This window comes from Mesoplodon densirostris, chromosome X, assembly GCF_025265405.1.
Source record: "Mesoplodon densirostris isolate mMesDen1 chromosome X, mMesDen1 primary haplotype, whole genome shotgun sequence".
Taxonomy (NCBI): Eukaryota; Metazoa; Chordata; class Mammalia; order Artiodactyla; family Ziphiidae; genus Mesoplodon; species Mesoplodon densirostris.
The window spans coordinates 85,058,060-85,079,535 of record NC_082681.1 but is presented as its reverse complement, the minus strand read 5'-3'; the positions used below and the strand labels follow the sequence as shown (position 1 = coordinate 85,079,535).

At 39.0% G+C, this 21,476-nt stretch overlaps 1 pseudogene; it reads right to left on the bottom strand.

The window, feature by feature from the left end:
- Positions 1-14,527: 14,527 nt before the first annotated feature.
- LOC132481677 (importin subunit alpha-1-like) lies at positions 14,528-20,686 on the bottom strand (annotated as a pseudogene).
- Between the last annotated feature and the right edge of the window lie 790 nt (positions 20,687-21,476).

The following is a 21,476-nucleotide window of genomic DNA, read 5'->3' as shown; positions in this document are numbered from 1 at the left end:
TTAATTTTTGACAGTTTGATTAATATGTGTCTTGGCATATTTCTCCTTCTATTTATTCTGTATGGGTCTCTGTGTGCCTCCTGGACTTGATTAACTATTTCTTTTCCTATATTAGGGAAGTTTTCAACTATAATCTCTTCAAATATTTTCTCAGTCCCTTTCTTTTTCTCTTCTTCTTCTGGAACCCCTATAATTCGAATGTTGGTGCGTTTAATGTTGTCCCAGAGGTCTCTGAGACTGTCCTCTGTTCTTTTCATTCTTTTTTCTTTATTTTGCTCTGCAGCAGTTATTTCCACTATTTTATCTTCCCCCTCACTTATCTGTTCTTCTGCCTCAGTTATTCTGCTATTGATCCCATCTAGAGTATTTTTCATTTCATTTATTGTGTTTTTAATCGATGCTTGATTCATCTTTAATTCTTCTAGGTCCTTGTTAACTGTTTCTTGCATTTTGTCTATTCTATTTCCAAGATTTTGGATCATGGAAATAGAATCTTGGATCATCTTTCTTATCATTATTCTGTATTCTTCTTCTGGTAGACTGCCTATTACCTCTTCATTTGTTAGGTCTGGTAGGTTTTTATCTTCCTCCTTCACCTGCTGTGTGTTTTTCTGTCTTCTCATTTTGCTTATCTTCCTGTGTTTGGGGTCTCCTTTTTGCAGGCTTCAGATTCGTAGTTCCCGTTGTTTTTGGTGTCTGTCCCCAGTGCATAAGGTTGTTTCAGTAGGTTTTGTAGGCTTCCTGTTGGGGGGGGACTAGTGCCTGTGTTCTGGTGGTTGAGGCTCGATATTGTCTTTCTGGTCTACAGGTCCAATCTGGTGGTGTGTTTTGGGATGCCTGTGGCCTTATGTTTTTAGGCAGCCTCTCTGCTAATGGGTGGGGTTGTGTTCCTGTCTTGCTAGTTGCTTGGCATAGGGTGACCAGCACTGTAGTTTGCTGGTCATTGACTGAAGTTGGGTGCTGGTGTTGAGATGGAGATCTCTGGGAGATTTTCCTGCTTGATATTATGTGGAGTTTGAGGTCTCTTGTGGACCCGTGTCCTGAAGTTGGCTCTCCCACTTCAGAGGCACAGCACTGACTCCTGGCTGCAGCACCAAGAGCCTTTCATCTACCCGGCTCAGAGTAAAAGGGAGAAAAAGTAGAAAGAAAGAATTAGTAGAAAAAAGAAAGAGAGAGGGAAAGAAAGGAAGGAAAGAAGGAAGAAACAAAGAAAGAAAGGAGGGAGGGAGGAAAGACAGGAAGAAAGAAAGGAGGGAGGGAGGGACTAAGGAGAGGAAAACAAAGAGTAAAAGGAAGAAAGAAGGGAGGGATCGAGGGAGGAACCAAAGGAAGAAAGAAAGATAGGAGGGAGGGAGGGAGGGAGGAAGGAAAGAAAGAAAGGAAGGAAGGGGCAGAGGGAGGGAGGGTGGAAGGGAAAGTAGGAAAAAAAGAAAGAGAGAAGATAAAGTAAAATAGCATAAAGTATAAAATATAGTAGCATTATTAAAAATAAAAAAGTAATTATTGACAAAAAAAACGGATGGATAGAACCCTGGGTACTATGGTGGAAGCAAATTTATACAGAGAAAATCTCACACCGAAGCATACACATACACTCACAAAAAGAGAACAGGGGGAAAAATCGAAGATCTTGCTCTCAAGGTCCACCTCCTCAATTTGGGATAATTCGTTGTATAAAGAGGAAAAGGGGAAAAAGTCTGAAATCTTGCTCTCAAAGTCCATCTCCTTAATTTGGGATAATTCGTTGTAAAAAAAGGAAAAGGGGAAAAATCTTAAATCTTGTCCTCAAAGTCCACCTCCTCAATTTGGGATGATTCACTGTCCATTCATGCACTCCAGAGACACAGGGCACATCAAGCGGACCGTGGAGCTTTAATCTGCTGCCTCCGAGGCTGCACAGAGAGATTTCCCTGTCTCTTCTCTGCTCTCATAGCTCCCGGGTCTCAGCTTTGGATTTGGCCCCGCCTCTGTGCATAGGTCGCCGGAGGGCGTCCGTAGTTCGCTCAGATAGGACGGGTTTAAAGGAGCCGCTGATTCAGGGGCTCTGGCTCACTCAGGCTGAGGGGAGGGATGGGCACGCAGTGCGGGGTTGGCCTGTGGCGGCAGAGGCCGGCGTGACGTTGCACCAGCCCGAGGCGCTCCGTGCGCTTTCCCTGGGAAGCCGTCCCTGGGTCCCGGGACCCCGGTAGTGGTTGGCTTCATGCGCTCCCCAGAAGGGGGGGTGGACAGTGACCTGCGCTCTCACACAGGCCTTGTGGTGGTGGCAGCAACAGCCCCAGCGTCCCCCGCCCGTCTCCGTGGTCCGCGCCTTTAGCCGTGGCTCGCGCCCGTCTCTGGAGCTTCTTTAAGCAGCGCTCTTAATGCCCTCTCCTCGCGCACCAGGAAACAAAAGGGAAGAAATAGTCTCTTGCCTCTTCGGCAGCTCCAGACTTTTTCCCCTGATTCCCTCCGGGCTAGCCGCGACGCACCAACCCCTTCAGGCTCTCTTCCTGCCACCAGCCCCAGTCCTCTCCCTGCGCTCCTACTGAAACCCGATATCTGAGCCTCAGCTCCCAGCCCCGCCCGCTCCGGTGGCCGAGCAGACAAGCCTCTCGGGCTGGTGAGTGCCGGTCAACACCGATCCTCTGTGCGGGAATCTCTCTGCTTTGCCCTCCGCACCCCTGTCTATGTGCTCTCCTCAGCTACTCCAAAACTTGCCCCTCCGCCACCCACAGTCTCCGCCCACGAAGGGGCTTCTAGTGTGTGGAAGCCTTTCCTCCTTCATGGTTCCCTCCCACTGGTGCAGGACCCGTCCCTATCCTTTTGTCTCTGTTTATTCTTCTTTCTTTTGCCCTACCCAGGTATGTGGGGAGTTTCTTGCCTTTTGGGGGGTCTGAGGTCTTCTGTCAGCGTTCAGTAGGTGTTCTGTAGGAGTTGCTCCACGTGTAGATGAATTTCTGATGTATCTGTGGGGAGGAAGGTGATCTCCGCATCTTACTCTTCCACCATCTTCCTCCCTCAATTCTTAGGTTTGTTTTTGTAGGTCCTTTTCTTCTCTTGTGTTTCTCACTTAGTGAAGTTCTTTTAGCATTTGTTGTAGTGTTGGTTTGGTGGTGCTGAATTCTCTTAGTTTTTGCTTCTCTGTAAAGCTTTTGATTTCTCCATCAAATCTAAAAGAGATCCTTTCTGGTGGAGTAATCTTGGTTGTAGGCTCTTCCCTTTCATCCCTTTAAGTATATCATCCACAATCCATTCTTATTATGAAGTTTTATTATAATCACTTTTGGGAACAAAAAATTGAAAAAAATAAAACATAGGCAGTTACTTTCTGCAAGCAATTGTTGGATGGTTGCAATATGTCAGACACTGTGCTGGCTCTTAGGATATAAAGATGGATAAGGTCTTAAATATATCACATTCTGGTAGGGAACATTGCAGCTCTTGAAGAAATTACAGTCTGGTAGATAAATTATAAATACCTAGTAAAATTCTAATATTCACTGTCCCTCTTCTTCCATTTCTGCTTCACTTTGGATAGTAGCTAAAAGCTCATCCAAATTTTTGCTTTCTACTTTTTTTTCTGCCCATGGAGTCCATTAAATATCCCTATTAGCTTTCCTTAGACTTTTCTACATATGAAGGGCACAGTGACTCCTTCTTCCACAAAGCTTCCGAGCTTGGGAACCTGAGGAACAGATTGAAAAGAATAATATCTTAACCTCAACTGGGTATTTTGCCCAACTGTAAGGTCCTCTGGATGGACTGATATACATCTCTTGAGGACTCTGCCCAGCCCAGATTTGCTACCTTCTGAATATTCCCTCACATCATGTTATTTTTCTCAAGCATCAAAAATACTTAATAAAATTGCACAAATTATGATTATAACCCTGGCCTAGAAATCTGAGCTATCTTGGTAAAGCTTTGTTTTGTCATTGAATCCACCTGACTATATTTCTATTTGTGACAGCTGAGGTGGTCTTGATTGGCGTATGCCACTTTGCCATGCCCAGGACTGTAAATGCAAGGTGAAAAACCAGCAAGATTTGGTCAGGAGGGGCATCCTCCACAGATGTAGCTTTCCTATCTAGTAAACAGTGTCTCTGCCTTAACCCAGCCTCCAATATCCTGCCTTATCATTGCGTGTCATGGCCATGACAGATTTGTTTCTTTAAAAAAAGTAATCTTACATGTATTTCCTTTTTCAAGAAAGAGTACACTCCATCCCCTACCAAAAGCAATATGGTAGTATCCATTTTATCACATGTTGTAATTGCACAGATTCAAAAATTACAAGCAAACATGTTTCCTTGAAATGACTCTGGACTATAAAAAAAGAAGATATCACAGCTTGTAACAGGGAGGCAAGTTTAATGTTAGGGAGCCATTTTCCTATGTTTTTAATAACTACTGAAGAGAAAGTAATGGTTTTAATTTTGAAGTAAGGCTGGCACTTGAACAGAAACACATAAATCTTACTTGGGGATGGAGTGGAAGTTCCATTTTAGACACTACAAATGACAGTGCCTGCTGTTGTCAAAAAAGAAAAAAAACTTAATAAACAAGTAAACTATGAATGATGATACTGCAGATTTGTTTCTTTTATCATTTTGAGTTTTTTCCCTACAAACTCCCATAGTTCACTATTATATCTTAATTACTGCATCTTATAAATATGCCATTTGAAGCTATTATTGTTATTTAAGTGGATCATATAAAGTTTCATGTAATTAACACAGTTAGTTCTAAGAAATGTGTGGTGTAAGTCAAGACAAAATATTTTCCTTTACTTCTGATATTTTACAGTAGTTAACCTGTATACTAGTAACCTAACAAGTGGGAAAGATTCATAGGAAGCTTTTCTAAAGACTCTCACCCAAATTGGAAAATTAATATTTTAAAAATAAATGTAACAGGAAGAGATATCTCGAGGCAGAGACAAGATGGCAGAGTATAAGGACTTGAGCTCACCTCCTTTCATGAAAACACCAAAATCACAACTAACTGCTGAACAACCAGCAACAAAAATGACTGGAACCTACCAAAAAAGATATTCTACATCCAAAGACAAAGAAGAAGCCGCCACAACAAGACAGTAAGAGGGGCACATATGTGATACAATCAAATCCCATACCTGCCTTGTGGGTGACCCACAAACTGGAAAATAACTATATCTTAGAGGTTCTCCCACAGGAGTGAGAGTTCTGAGGTCCATATCAGGCTTCCCAGTCTGGGGGTCTGGAATTGTGAAGAGGAGCCCCCAGAGCATTTGGCTTTGAAGGCCAGTGGGGCATGATTACAGGAAATTCACAGGACTGGAGGAAACAGAAACTCCACTTTTGGAGGATGCACACAAGGTCTCGTGCAAACCAGAACCCAGGGACAAAGCAGTTATGTCATAGAATCCTGGGCCAGACATACCAGCTGGTGTTGGATAGACTCCTAGGGAGGCAGGGGGTGGCTGTGGCTCACCGTGGGGACAAGGACACTGGTGGTGGGGGTAAAAGCTCATTGGTGTGAGCTCTCCTGAAGGTGACCATTTTGACATCAAGACCTGGCCCCACCCAACAGCCTACAGATTCCAGTGCTGGGACACCTAAGCCCAAACAACCAGGACGGTGGAAATACAGTTCCACATATCAGCAGACAGGCTGCCTAAAGACTGAGCCCACAGCAGCCTAAAAACACACCCTTTGACACAGCCATGCCCACGAGAAGGACAAGACCCAGCTCCACAACCAGTGGGCAGGCACTAGTTGATCCTACCAGGAAGCCTGCACCAGCCTCTTAGACCAACTTCACCCACCAGGGGGCAGACACCAGAAACAAGTACAACTATGATCCTGCAGCCTGAGGAGCAGAGACTGCAAACACAGAAAGTTAGACAAATTGAGATGGCAGAGATATGTGCCAGACAAAGGAACAAGACAAAGCCCAGAAGAACAGCTAAGTGAAGTGGAGACAGGCAATCTATGCAATACCTGAAAAAAGATTCAGAGTAATGATAGTAAAGATGATCCAAGATCTTAGAAAAGAATGGAGGCACAGAAAGAGAAGATACAAGAAAAGCTTGACAAAGAGCTAAATGATATAAAGAATAAACAAAGTTGAATAATACAATATTTGAAATGAAAAATACGCTAGCAGTAATCAATAAGTTTTTTTTTTTAGTTGATTTATAATCTCATAGAAAAGATGCTTGGTGTGATTTCAATTTTCTTAAATTTATCAAGGCTTGCTTTGTGTCCCAGCCTGTGACCTATCCTGAAGAATGTTCCATGTACACCTGAGAAGAATGTGTATTCTGCTGCTTTCTGATGGAATGCATTATAAACATCAATTAAGTTTATCTGGTGTAATGTGTAATTTAAGTCCTGTGTTTCCTTATTGATTTTCTTTCTGGATCATCTGTCCATTGATGAAAGTGGGGTGTTAAATTCCCCCACTATTATTTTGTTACTGTCTTCTTCTCCTTTTATGTATGTTAATACTTGCCTTATATATTGAGGTGCTCCTATGGTGGGTGCATATATATTTACGATTGTTATATCTTCTTCTTGGATTGATCCTTTGATCATTATGTAGCATCCAACTTTGTCTCTAGTATTGTTACTCCAGCTTCCTTTTGATTTCCATTTGCATAGAATATCTTTTTGCACCCCCCCACTTTTGGTCTGTATGTGTCCCTAGATCTGAAGTGGGCCTCTTGTAGGCAGCATATCTATATGTCTTGTTTTTGTATCCATTCAACCAGTCTGTGTCTTTTGGTTGGATCATTTAATACATTTATATTTAAGGAAATTATCAATATGTATGTTCTTATTGCTTTTTTGTTAATTGTTTAATATTTGTTTTGTAGGCTTTTTTCTTCCTTTCCTCTTTTTTTTCTCTTTTCTTGTGATTTGGTGACTATCTTTAGTGTTGTCTTTGGATTCCTTTTTCATTTTTGTGTGTATATCTATTATAGATTTTTGGTTTCTGGTTACCAGAGGATTATTTTTTAACATCTTTATTGGAGTATAATTATTTTAAAATTTTGTGTTCGTTTCTTCTGTGTAACAAAGTGAATCAGCTATACGTATACATATATACCCAGATAACCCCTCCCTCTTACATCTCCTTTCCACCCTCCCTATCCCACCACTCTAGTTTGGTCACAAAGCATGGAGCTGATCTCCCTGCACTATGCGCCTGCTTCCCACTAGATATCTATTTTACATTTCATAGTGAATATATGTCAATGCCACTCTCTCATTTCGTCCAAGCTGACCATTCCCACTCTGCATGTCCTCAAGTCCACTCTCTACATCTGTGTCGTTATTTCTGTCCTGCCCCTAGGTTCCTTGGAACTTTTTTTTTTTTTTTAGATTCCATATATATGTGTTAGCATACAGTATTGTTTTTCTCTTTCTGACTTACTTCACTCTATATTCTGTATCACAGACTCTACATACATCCAATTCACTACAAATAACTCAATTTCATTTCTTTAGGTAGCTTAGTAATATTCCATTGTATATATGTGCCACATCTTCTTTATCCATTCATCTGTTGATGGACACTTAGGTTGCTTCCATGTCCTGGCTATTGTAAATAGTGCTGCAGTGAACATTGTGGCACATGACTCTTTTTGAATTATGGTTTTCTCAGGGTATATGCCCAATAGTGGGATTGCTGGGTCATATGGTAATCTATTTATAGTTCTTAAAGGAGCCACCATATTGTTCTCCATAGTGGCTGTATCAACTTACATTCCCACAAACAGTGCAACATGGTTCCCTTTTCTCCACACCCTCTCCAGCATTTATTGTTTGTAGATATTTTTATGATGGCCATTCTGATCAGTGAGAGGTGATACCTTATTGTAGTTTTGATTTGCATTTCTCTAATGATTAGTGATGTTGATTATCCTTTTATGTGTTTGTTAACAAGCTGTATATCTTCTTTGGAGAAATGTCTATTTAGGTCTTCTGCCCAATTTTGGATTACGTTGTTTGTTTTTTGATATTGAGCTGCATGAACTGTTTATAAATTTCGGAGATTAATCCTTTCCCTGTTGATTCATTTGCAAATATTTTCTCCCATTCTGAGGGTTGTCTTTTCATCTCGTTTCTTGTTTCCTTTACTTTGCAAAATCTTTTACGTTTCTTTAGGTCCCATTTATGTTTGACTTTATTTCCATTACTCTAGTAGGTGGATCAGAAAACATCTTGCTGTGATTTATGTCAAAGAGTGTTCTTCCTAAGTTTTCCTCTAGGATTTTATAGTGTCTAATCTCACATTTAGGTCTCTAATCCATTTTGAGTTTATTTTTGTGTATGGTGTTAGGGAGTGTTCTAACTTCATTCTTTTAATGTAGCTGTCCAGTTTTCCCAGAAACACTTATTGAAGAGATGGTCTTTTCTCCATTTTGTATCCTTGCCTGCTTTATCATAGATTAGTTGATCGTAGGTGCATGGGTTTATCTCTGGGTTTTCTGTGCTGTTCCATTGGTCTGTATTTCTGTTTTTGTGCCAGTACCATATTGTCTTCCTTACTGTAGCTTTGTAGTATATTCTGAAGTCAGGGAGCCTGATTACTCCAGCTCCATTTTTCTTTCACAATCTTGCTTTGGCTATTCGGGGTCTTTTGCATTTCCATACAAATTGTGAAATTTTTTGTTCTAGTTCTGTGACAAATCCCATTGGTAGTTTGATAGGGATTGAATTGAATGTGTAGATTTCTTTGGGTAGTATAGGCATTTGCACATCGTTGCTTCTTCCAATCCAAGAACATGGTGTATCTCTCCATCTGTTTGTATCACCTTTAGTTTCATTCATCAGTGTTCTATAGGTTCTGAATACAGGTCTTTTGTTTCCTTAGGTAGGTTTATACCTAGGTATTTTATTTAATTTTTTTTGGCACTGGTAAATGTGTTTCCTTAATTTCACTTTCAGATTTTTCATCATTAGTGTATAGGAATGCAAGAGACTTCTGTGCATAAATTTTGTATCCTACCACTTTACCAAATTCATTGATTAGCTCTAGTAGTTTTCTGGTAGCATCTTTAGGATTCTCTATGTATAGTATCATGCCATTTGCTACCAGTGACAGCTTTACTCTTTTTTTTTCTGTTGTTGATTTCTTTTATTTCTTTCACTGCTGTGGCTAATGCTTCCAAAATTATGTTGCATAATAGTGGTGAGAGTGAGCAACCTTGTCTTGTTCCTGATCTTACTGGAAATGGTTTCTGTTTTGCACCATTGAGGGTGATGTTGGCTGTGGGTTTGTCATATATGGCCTTTATTATGTTGAGGTAAGTTCCCTCTATGCCTAGTATCTGGAGGTTTTTATCATAAATGGGTGTTGAATTTTGTCAAAAGATTTTTCTGCAACTATTGCGGTGATCATATGGTTTTTAATCCTTCAGTGTTTAATATGGTGTATCACGTTGATTGATTTGTGTATATTGAAGAATCCTTGAATTCCTGGGATAAACTCCACTTGATCATGGTGTATGATCCTTTTAATGTTCTCTTGTATTCTGTTTGCTAGTATTTTGTTGAGGATTTTTGCATCTATGTTCATCAGTGATATTGGCCTGTAGTTTTCTTTCTTTGGGACATCTTTGTCTGGTTTTGGTATCAGGGTGATGGTGGCCTCGTAGAATGAGTTTAGGAGTGTTCCTCCCTCTGATATAAGAGTTTGAGAAAGATACATGTTAACTCTTCTCTAAATGTTTGCTAGAATTCGCCTGTGAAGCCATCTGGTCCTGGGCTTTTGTTTGTTGGAAGATTTTTAATCACAGTTTCAATTTCAGTGCTGTGGTTGGTCTGGTTATATTTTCTGTTTCTTCCTGGTTCAGTCTCAGAAGGCTCTGTTTTTCTACGAGCTTGTCCATTTCTTCCAGGTTATCCATGTTATTGATCTATAGTTGCTTGTAGTAATCTCTCATGATCCTTTGTATTTCTGCAGTGTCAGGTGTTCCTTCTCCTTTTACATTTCTAATTCTATTGATTTGAGTCTTCTCCCCTTTTTTTCTTGATGAGTCTGGCTAATGGTTTATGAATTTTGTTTATCTTCTCAAAGAACCAGCTTTTAGTTTTATTGATCTTTGCTATTGTTTCCTTCATTTCTTTTTCATTTGTTTCTGGTCTGATCCTTATGATTTCTTTCCTTTTGTTAACTTTGTTTTTTGTTTTTTTCTTCTTTCTCTAATTGCTTTAGGTGTAAGGTTAGGTTGTTTATTTGAGATGCTTATTGTTTCTTGAAGTACGAGTGTATTGCTATAAACTTCCCTCTTAGAACTGCTTTTGCTGCATCCCATATGTTTTGTACCGTCATGTTTTCATTGTCATTTGTTTCTAGGTATTTTTGATTTCCTCCTTGATTCCCTCAGTGATCTATTTGTTACTTAGTAGTGTATTGTTTAGCCTCCATGTGTTTGTATTTGTTACAGATTTTTTCCTGTAATTAGTATTCAGTTTCGTAGTGTTGTGGTCAGAAAAGATACTTGATATGATTTCAATTTTCTTTAATTTACAAAGGCTTGATTTGTGACCCAAGATATGATCTATCCTGGAGAATGTTCAATGAACATTTGAGAAGAAAGTGTTTTCTCTTGTTTTTGGATGGAATGTCCTAGAGAAATCAGTTAAGTCTTTCTTTTTAAATGTGTCATTTAAAGCTTGTGTTTCCTTATTTATTTTCATTTTGGATGATTTGTCCATTGTTGACAGTAGGGTGTTAATATCCCCTACTATGGTTGTGTTACTGTCGATTTCTTCTTTTATGGCTGTTAGCATTTGCCTTGTGTATTGAGGTGCTCTTATGTTCGGTGCATAAATATTTCCAATTGTTATATCTTCTTTTGGATTGATCCCTTTATCATTTTGTAGTGTCCGTCTTTATCTCTTGTAATAGTCTTTATTTTAAAGTCTGTTTTTTTCTGATAAAAGAATTGTTCCTCCAGCTTTCTTTTGATTTCCATTTGCATGGAATATCATATTCCACCCCCTAATTTTCAGTCCGTAAGTGTCCCTAGGTCTGAAGTGGGTCTCTTGTAGACAGCATATATACGGGCCTTGTTCTTGTATCCATTTAGCCAGTCTATGTCTTTTGGTTGGGGCATTTAATCCATTTTCATTTAAGGTAGTTATCCATATGTATGTTCCTATTACCATTTTCTTAATTGTTTTGGGTCTGTTATTGTAGGTCTTTTCTTTCTCTTGTGTTTCCTGCCTAGAGAAGTTCCTTTAGCATTTGTTGTAAAGTTGGTTTGGTGGTGCTGAATTCTCTTAGCTTTTACTTGTCAGTAAATGTTTTAATTTCTCCATTGAAACTGAATGAGATCCTTGATGCATAGAGTAATGTTGTTTGTTGGTTTCTCCCTTTCATCACTTTAAGTATGTCCTGCCAGTCCCTTATGGCTTGCAGAGTTTCTGCTGAAAGATCAGCTGTTTACCTCATGAGGATTCCCTTGTATGTTATTTGTTGTTTTTCCCTTGCTGCTTTTAATATGTTTTCTTTGTATTTAATTTTTGATTGTGTGACCAATATGTGTCCTGGTATGTTTCTCCTTGGATTTATCCTGTATGGGACTCTCGGCTCTTCCTGGACTTGATTAACTATTTCCTTTCCCACATTAGGGAAGTTTTCAACTATAATCTCTTCAAATATTTTCTCAGTCCCTTTCTTTTTCTCTTCTTCTTCTGGGACCCCTATCATTCGAATGTTGGTGCGTTTAATGTTGTCCCAGAGGTCTCTGAGACTGTCCTCAGTTCTTTTCATTCTTTTTTCTTTATTCTGCCCTATAGTAGTTATTTCCACTATTTTATCTTCCAGGTCCCTTATCCATTCTTCTGCCTCAGTTATTCTGCTCTTGATTCCTTCTAGAGAATTTTTAATTTATTTTATTATGTTGTTAATCATTGTTTATTTGCTCTTTAGTTTTTCTAGGTCCTTGTTATACATTTTTTTATTTTTATTTTCTCCATTCTGTTTCAAAGATTTTGGATCATCTTCACTATCATTACTCTGAACTCTGTTTCAGGTAGACTGCCTTTTTTCTCTTCATTTGTTTGGTCTGATAGGGTTTTACCTTGCTCCTTCATTTGCTGTGTATTTTTCTGTCTTCTCATTTTTCTTAACTTACTGTGTTTGGGTTCTCCTTTTTGCATGCTGCAAGTTTTTAGATCCCGTTAATTTTGGTGTCTGCCTCCAGTGGGTAAGTTTGGTTCAGTGGGTTGTGTAGGCTTCCTGGTTCAGCAGACTGGTGTCTCTGTTATGGTGGATGAGGCTGGATCTTGTCTTTGTGGTGGGCAGGATCACGTTCAATGTTGTGTTTTGATGTGTCTGTGACCTTATTATAATTTTATGCATCCTCTCTGCTAATGGTTGGGGTTGTATTCATGTCTTGCTACTTGTTTTGCATACAGTGTCCAGCAGTGTAGCTTGCTTGTTGTTGAGTGGAGCTGGGTCTTACCATTGAGATGGAGGTCTCTAGGAGAGCTTTTGCCATTTGATATTACATGGTGCCTGGAGGTCTCTGGTGGACCAATATCCTGAACTAAGCTCTTCCACCTCATAGGCACAGGCCTGACACCCCACCAGAGCACCAAAACCCTTTCAGCCACATGGCTCAGATGAAAAGGGAGAAAAAAAGAAAGAAAAAAAATAAAGTAAAATAAAATAAAAGTTTATTAAAACAAAACAATTTAATTATTAAAAATAAAAGAAATTAACATGTAATAAATAAAGAAGAGAGCAACCAAACCAGAAAACTAATCTATCAGTGATAACAAGTGCTAAAAGCTATACAAAAAAAAAAAAAAAAAAGGCCAGACAGAACCCTAGGACAAATGGAAAAAGGAAAGCTATACAGACAAAATCACAAAAGGAAACCTACATATGCACACTACAAAAAGAGAAAAAGGAAAGAAATATATATCTATATAGAGAGTAAAAAAAAACAGGAAGGGAGCAACCAAATTAATAAACAAATCTAGCAATGATAATAAACTCTAAATACTAAACTACAATAACATAAAACCAGAAGCAAATTAGATGCAGAAAGCAAACCCCAAGTCTACAGTTGTTTCCAAGATCCACCACATCAATTTTGGGGTGATTTGTTGTCTATTCAGGTATTCCAGATTCAGGGTACATCAAGGTGATTGTGGAGCTTTAATCCGCTACTCCTGAGGCTGCTGGGACAAATTTTCCTTTCTATTCTTTGTTTGCACAGCTCCTGGGTTTCAGCTTTGGATTTGGCCCCGCCTCTGCGTGTAGGTCGCCTGAGGGCATCTGTTCCTGCCCAGACAGGACGGGCCTAAGGGAGCAGCTTATTATGGGGCTCTGGCTCATTCAGGCCGTGGGGAGGGAGGGGTACAGAATTTCGGGCAAGCCTGCAGCAGCAGAGGCCAACATGACATTGCAACCACCTGAGGCGTGCCATGTGTTCTCCCATGGAAGTTGTCCCTGAATCACGGGACCCTTGCAGTGGTGGGCTGCACAGGCTCCCGGGAGGGGAGCTGTGTTTGGTGACTTGTGCTTTCACACAGGCTTGTTGGTGGCCTCAGCAGCAGCCTTAGCATTTCATGCCCATCTCTGGTGTCCACGCTGATAGCCACGGCCCGCACCCGCGTCTGGAGCTCATTTAGGCGGTTCTCTGAATCCCCTCTCTTTGTGCCCCCTTAAATAATGTTCTCTTGCCTCTTAGGCAGTTTCAGACTTTTTCCCAGACTCCCTCCCAGCTTGCTGTGGTGCAGTAACCCCCTTCACATTGTGTTCATGCAGCCAATCCCAGTCCTCTCCCTGGTATCTGCCCTCTGAAGCTGGAGCCTCAGCTCCAAGCCCTCACCCGCCCCAGCATGTGAACAGACAAGCCTCTCAGTCTGGTGAGTGCTGGCTGGCACCTATCCTCTGTGCGGGAGTCTCTCCGCTTTGCCCTCTGCACACCTATTGCTGCACTCCCCTCAGTGGCTCCAATGCTTCCCCACCACCACCCGCCGTATCCGCCAGTGAAGGGGCTTCCTACTGTGTGGAAACTTTTCCTCCTTCTTGGCTCCCTCCCAGGGGTGCATGTCCTGTCCCTATTCTTTTGTCTCTGTTTCTTCTTTTTTCTTTTGTCCCACCCATGTATGTGGGCATTTTCTTGCCTTTTGGGAAGTCTGAGGTCTTCTGTCAGCATTCAGTAAGTGTTCTGTAGGAGTTTTTCCACATGTAGATGTATTTCTGATGTATTTGTGGGGAGGAAGTTGCTCTCCATGTCTTACTCCTCCTCCATCTTGAAGGTCTCTCCACATATACTTTTTCTTATGAAAAAGAAGATGGAAAAAATTGATATACCTTTACAGTTACAGGTATATTTGTTTATTATTCATCTCTCCTAGTTGAATGTACAAGGAGCTTATCTGTATTGTTCACTGTTGAGTCCTCAGTGTCTGAATTATTATTTAGCATATTGTAAATGCATATTTTATTTGGATTGAATGAATGAATATTTATAGATATGTTTGCAGTTAGAAAGGAAAAACTGAAAGTGCCTTACATCTACTACATTCTAAACTTATGCATCTCTCCCATTGGTGGTATTTCCTATGGTTCGTAAGGCTGGAGTCACAGTTGGCTATTCAGCAGCTCCTAGAAATTTTACAAATTGTGGCAAAAATCTTGTTTTTTTGACTAACTATGTCAGTTAGTTCACTGAACCATCAGTAAGGTAGGACATAGCTCAGCAAATATCTCTAAATACTTCTCAACAGTCATGATGCAAAGGTAGGAAGAATTTGCTTAATAGCATCTAAAGGGGGAATAGGATATTATTATAATAAAGATTCAAAAGTGTCCAGATAAGACTATGTAAATAACCATGTGCTAAAGATGGCAAAGCAATAACTATCAAAAGAAGTAGAATTAACAAAGTGTTTATTTTGCCATTCTTGATAATGAAATCATTGGAAGCAAACCATTACCTGCAATGTTTCTGAGAGCCTGTACAGCTTTTTCACTGATGTGTGAATGGAGAGATGACAAGACAGCAATTAATGCTGATATAGTACCTTCATCTACCATAGTCTATTCTGGTTTCCCAAAATTTATATTAGCAAGTACACCTAAGCAGATTAAAATTCAATAGTATGACAATCAGGGAAAGGCACACATTTTTAATCAAACCAGCTCAGATTGTATTGTCTATGGAAGGCTGTTTTCCCACACAAAGAATTTTCCAGCAACTTGGGTAGCTTGGAAATGACTTTCCAAATTATTGCTGTTTGTGTCTTTCCCAGTGTCATCAACAGAACAATTTACAAAGACCTAGTTGCTATGAATTTCCTGTAGTGGAGAAGTAGCAGCATCATGAAAAGAACTTACCTTTCTTCTTTTCAGCAGCTGGTCATTTTTCTTAGCTTTTCTGTTTCATTATAACTTCTATACACTACTGTCTCATTTCTGTTCTGTCTTTCCCTTTGTTTTCCAAACTGTTAAAGTGGACAGTTAGCTAATTAGCATTCTTATTGGTGTACATGTTATTAGACAATAGGAGAAAGCTAGAAGATAGTTGTGGATCTGGCTCAGATTTTATGAGTAGCAGCATCTGTGTTTACAGGCTTCAAGTTAATACACCCTGGATAACTGAAAAATTATACTTTTAAATTCTAAACTATAAAGGTGTTCAGAGATGGTTTTTATGATGTATAGAAAATTGATAAAAGCCTCTATCCTTTTATGGTGGGAAAACACATACATCTCTAGTTAAAGAGGAGCTTGTTTAAAGAAGAATAATATCTTCAAAGAGAGGAAATGTAATTTGGACAGTATTCTGTATTCAAGTCTATGGTAGAATGATTGTAGAATTATTTTATTTTTAAATGGTAAATTAGAGGTTTAGGGAGAGGGACTTTAGATTCAGCTAGAATTACATCCATTATTTCCTGTTCTTTCTACCATGCTTGTCCTTTTTCAAAATAATAGTAATAGTGATGGTTAGTATTTATTATAAAATGATCATTATTAATGAGAGAGAAAATTGCATTTCCATTCTTCTTATAACTTTAACATTGAAATACACATAAAGACAAATTCATATAAACAAACTGTGGATGTTGTTTTCCCTGGCTTATAAGCAAAGTAAAACTTAAAATGAGTAGGCAAGGTATAATTAAGATTTAAGTTACTAAATGGAAGCCTAAGCCTCTCAGAGAGGTTTTCCTGGTTATACAAAGAGCTTGGTTTCTAAATTGAAGATAATACATAATCAATGTTAACAAAATTAGCTACCCCCATCCCTGGTATTTTGGAAATAACCCATCCTTTTCTTTATTTCCTAGTGGTATTTCACTGGATTGTCCTTATATTTGAATTTGAGGAAATGTCAGCAAGTTTCTTGCTCCATTTGGTCTGCAGCTTCTATATGCAAGCTTTTGGGAAGGTGCAAAATCTACTTTTTAACGGCAATTTAATCTTACTATTTTACAATTCTTGTTCACAACTACTCTATTTTGGGCCTTAAAACTATCCTTGCTGGAAAATAAGAACATATTTTATGAACTGATGATTTTCACTTCATGGGGGAAATCATTGTAATGATTTTTTAATGCTAGCTATAAAATCTAGATTTTTTAAAATTAGAAAATATCAGGGCCTCCCTGGTGGCGCAAGTGGTTGAGAGTCCGCCTGCCGATGCAGGGGATACGGGTTCGTGCCCCGGTCTGGGAGGATCCCATATGCCGCGGAGCGGCTGGGCCCGTGGGCCATGGCCGCTGAGCCTGCGCGTCCGGAGCCTGTGCTCCGCAACGGGGGAGGCCACAACAGTGAGAGGCCCGCATACCGCAAAAAAAAAAAAAAAAAAAAAAAAAAAAATCAAATATATTTTAACTTTTTATTGTTGAGCAGGATCATCATTATTAGCATGCATTATCTGTCTTTTCTGGTGTCTCTCTTCTTTCATACATGTCGCTTCTCATTGTCTCCTACCCACTTCTGGTCTGTTTTGTCTAATCTAGCACTTACCAGGATAAAGGATAAAAACTTTTAAGAGTTGTGTGTTAATAAAGGCTAATAAGCTTGAATGAGAGGCTTTGTAATAATATGAAGGGCTCCTTTGTATTAATAATAATAATAATAATAGTAATAATAATGATAGTTGTCATTTATTAAGCAGTATTATGTTTCAGACTCATCCCCATCCCCAACAGGATACCACTCTGTGTTTGATATATTCTCTTTTATGTATGTGTTCTTGTAATTTTTGTGTGTGCATTTATTTTAAAATTTGTATAAATTGTATTGTACCATATTTATTCAGTGCTTACCATACAGCTAAGATTTAAGATACTAGAGATATAGCAGTAAGCAAAACAAAATTATAAAAATTATAGCAATCTAGATGAAAAATATTTCTCATTCTGTTTCTTCTTTTCTTACTCAGCACTGTTTTTAATATATTACTCAGCACTGTTTTTTTTTTTTTTTTCTTTTTGCGGTATGCGGGCCTCTCACTGTTGTGGCCTCTCCCGTTGCGGAGCACAGGCTCCGGACGCGCAGGCCCAGCGGCCATGGCTCACGGGCCCAGCCGCTCCGCGGCATATGGGATCCTCCCAGACCGGGGCACGAACCCGTATCCCCTGCATCGGCAGGCGGACTCTCAACCACTGCGCCACCAGGGAGGCCCCTCAGCACTGTTTTTATATCTATCCATGTTTCCATGGGTATACCTAGTCCTTTGCTTTGTCTGCTGCCTAATATTCCATACTCTGAATCTACCACATTTGATTTATTCACTCTTTCAGTAATATACACCTAGTTTGCTTCTAATACCCCAACATCACAACAGTTCTGCAATGAACATCCTCGTGCATGCCTCCCTACTATGTGAATGAGGGCTGCTATCTTGCCCAACAACCCCCCAATTCTTGTCACTATTCAGCTTTCTAACTTTTGCCAATTTGATTACTATAAAGTGATATCTCATTATTTTGATGTATACTTTTCAAATTGCTAATGCGTTTGAGCATCTTTTCATATTCTTTTCGTTTTTGTGAGTTTTCTTTTATGAAATACCTGTTTATATTTGCCAGTTATTCTATTAAAGTTCCTCACCTTTTTTACTGATTTATAGGAGTTCCTTAAATAGATTATAGATTATGGTTTCTAATAGTTATCACACATGTTTGATTAATAAATGATGAAAATGACCAAGCCTTTCACTCTTGTACCATCCTACCTGATTTTGTTACAAAGCTGTGTCATTAAGGTCACTATCTCGGGGGCTTATTAGAAGCCTTTTTCCTCTTTACTGTTGATTACAGTTACCTGAAATCTGACTTCCCAATACGTAGACTGTATATTATACTTTTCTTTTTGCCTGTTTTGAAACTCTGAACACACCTTAACAATTTATAATGAAAAACATATTTTAAAATATTTTTGGAACTTGAGAAAACTATACTAATGTACTACTTGGAAGTATAATAGGATTAGCCAAGAACATTTTGAAAAAGAAGAGTACTGAAGGGAGCTTCCCTTATCATATATTAAAATGAATTTTAAAACTAGATGACTCAAATTAATGTAGTGCTGGAATAAGAATTGACAGGCCAATCAGCAGATAGGATATTTTGCTCAGAAAGAAAACCTAGTGTATCAATTCATCAAGTATCTATTCACTGTTTACCATGAAAACAATATTTAAGGCATTAGAGACAAAGCAGTGAGCAAAATGAAATCCCTGCTGTCATGGAGCCTATGTTCTAGTGGCATATATGCAATGAATAAGTACACATTTTCTTTGATATGTAAAATAAATGTATATATATACATACACACACACACACACACACACACACACATATATATATATTTGCTATATGACTTAGATAATTATGGATGTATGTCACTGAATGCAAGTTTGTGTGCCCTACGCACAGTGAGGCCAATCAAACTGAAACGTTGAAGTTTGGAGCAGAGAAAGGTTTATTGCAGGGCCATGCAAGGAGAGAGGTGGCTCATGCCCCCCAAACCCTGAACTCCCTGAAGGGTTTCAGCAAAGTATTTTTAAATGTCAGGTGAGGGAGGGGTGTTGCAGGGTATGTGATCAGCTTATTAACAGTTCTCTTGTTGATGGTGAGGTAACAGGGCAGTGTCACAAGGGTTAACCTTATCATTCCTTAGGCTCCAGGAGGCCTGGGGACTATGTGCTCATGGTCAGCAAGTAGTTAACATCTTCCATTTGGTGGTGGTGGTGGGGGGTTACATCTGTAAAACAACTCAGGAAATGTGCATCAGATACTGTTATCTAGGTACTTTAGAGAGGAGCTAAAGCAGAGGATATGGGGGAGGGGCCTGCCTGGGGAAGGCCCCATAGGGTCCTGCTCCGTTACATGTATTTAATTTGTGAAAAAATTGTTGGAAAGTACTTCACAAATCACTGGGAGAAAAGCAAAGATTTTTTTTAACAAATGGTGCTAATGCAGTTAGTTATTTAGAGGGAAAAAAAAGATAAACCCTCACTTCTCAAATCAAACTGGGTGGATTAAGTCATTAAATATTTATGATGAAATTGGAGAAATCTATAAGAAAATATAGGTGAATTGAAACTGCATGGGAAGAGACTTTAAATTTTTTATTTTATTTTATATTGGAGTATAGTTGATTAAAAATGTGTTAGTTTCAGGTGTACAGCAAAGTGATTCAGTTATACATATACATGTATCTATTCTTTTTCAAATTATTTTCCCATTTAGGTTGTTACATAATATTGAGCAGACTTCCCTGTGCTATACAGTAGGTCCTTGTTGGTTTTCCATTTTAAATATAGCACTGTGTACATTCCAATCCCAAACTTCCTAACTACCCCTTCCTTCCACCCTTCCCCCCGGTAACCATAAGTTTGTTCTCTAAGTCTGTGAGTCTGTTTCTGTTTTGTAAATAAGTTCAGTTGTATCATTTATTTTTAGATTCCACGTATAAGTGATAAAATACAATATTTCTCTTTTTCTGTTTGACTTACTTAACTCAGTATGACAATCTCTACTTCCATCCATGTTGTTGAAAATGGCATTATTCCATTTTCTTAATGGCTGAGTAATATTTTATTATATATATGTACCATATCTTCTTTACCCCAGTGTTTATTGCAGCACCGTTTACAATATCCAAGTCACAGAAGACTTTAAATTTTAAAAGCAGTAAATAAATGGTATTGATGGAGCCAAGTGGGAAGCTGAGCTTGTACTCCTACCTGAGAATTAATGAGGCAGAATGAAGTGGTGTGAGTCAGGCTAGTTGACATCATGCTATCCCCTGCTTTGCTTTCCCTTGGTGTCAGTGGGACCCACAGGAATCTAAGCTTCTACCACTACCCAGTATCTGTGAGGAAGAATGAGGTGGTGGGAGCTGAGTCTAGTCTGCATTACGCATACCTCTGCTCCCACAGTGTCAGTGGGGTTCAGTAGGAAGCTGAACTTTAACTCCCACCATGTAGCAACAAAGTGGTGTGAATCACTCTCAATCCCCACTCACACCCCCACTCAGAGGCAACGAGGTGGTGCATGTCAAGAGGGTGTCCTTACTTTTCCCAGGAAGGTATCAACAGGGCCAAGGGGATTGCTGAAATTCTACCTCACCTGTCTGAAACAAGGCAGTGGGAGTCCACATTCTGCTTTTGCTGGAGTGGTGTTGGTGGCCCCAGCAGGTAACTGAACACACACACCCACCCAGCCCTCATACTACACATCAAACAAGGGGACTGCCTGCTAAAAAGGAAGATTAAATAGGATCTACAGTCTCATAATATAATATGCAAATTATCCAGGATACCATGAAAAATCATTCATCATACAAAGAACCAAGAAATCACCAAATAGAATGAGAAAAGACAATCAACAGATAATGACACTGAGATGAATAAAATGTTGTAAATATCTGATAAAGTTTTTAAAGCAGCCATCATAGAAAATGCTCATTAAGCAATTATAAATTCTCATAAAACAAAAGAAAAATAGAAAATCTCAGCAAAAATTAGAAATTATAAAAAGGAACCAAATAGAAATTATAGAACTGAAAAATACAACAATAAAAAACTCTATTGGATGAAATCAATAGTAGAGATGATAGAGGATAGAATCAGTGAACTTGAGGAAAGATCATTAGAATTTATTCAGTCTGAACAAAAGAGGGAAACATAGACTAAAGAATAAATGGAGCCTCAGAGACCTAGGAAAATAATGAAATACTTAACGTTTCTATCTTCAGAGTCCCAGAACTAGAAGAGGAGATTAGGGCTCAAAACTTATTGCAAAGAAATAATGTAACCAAGACACAGAGGCAATGTAAGTAGCCATTGATTGATGAATGGATACAGAAAATGCCACATATGTATTTTTAAAATCACACAACAAAATATTATTCAGCAGTAAATGAAGGAAATCCTGTCATTTGTGACAACATGGATGAACCTTGAGGGCATTATGCTAAGCAAAATAAGTCAGACAGAGAAAGACAAATAGTGTATGATC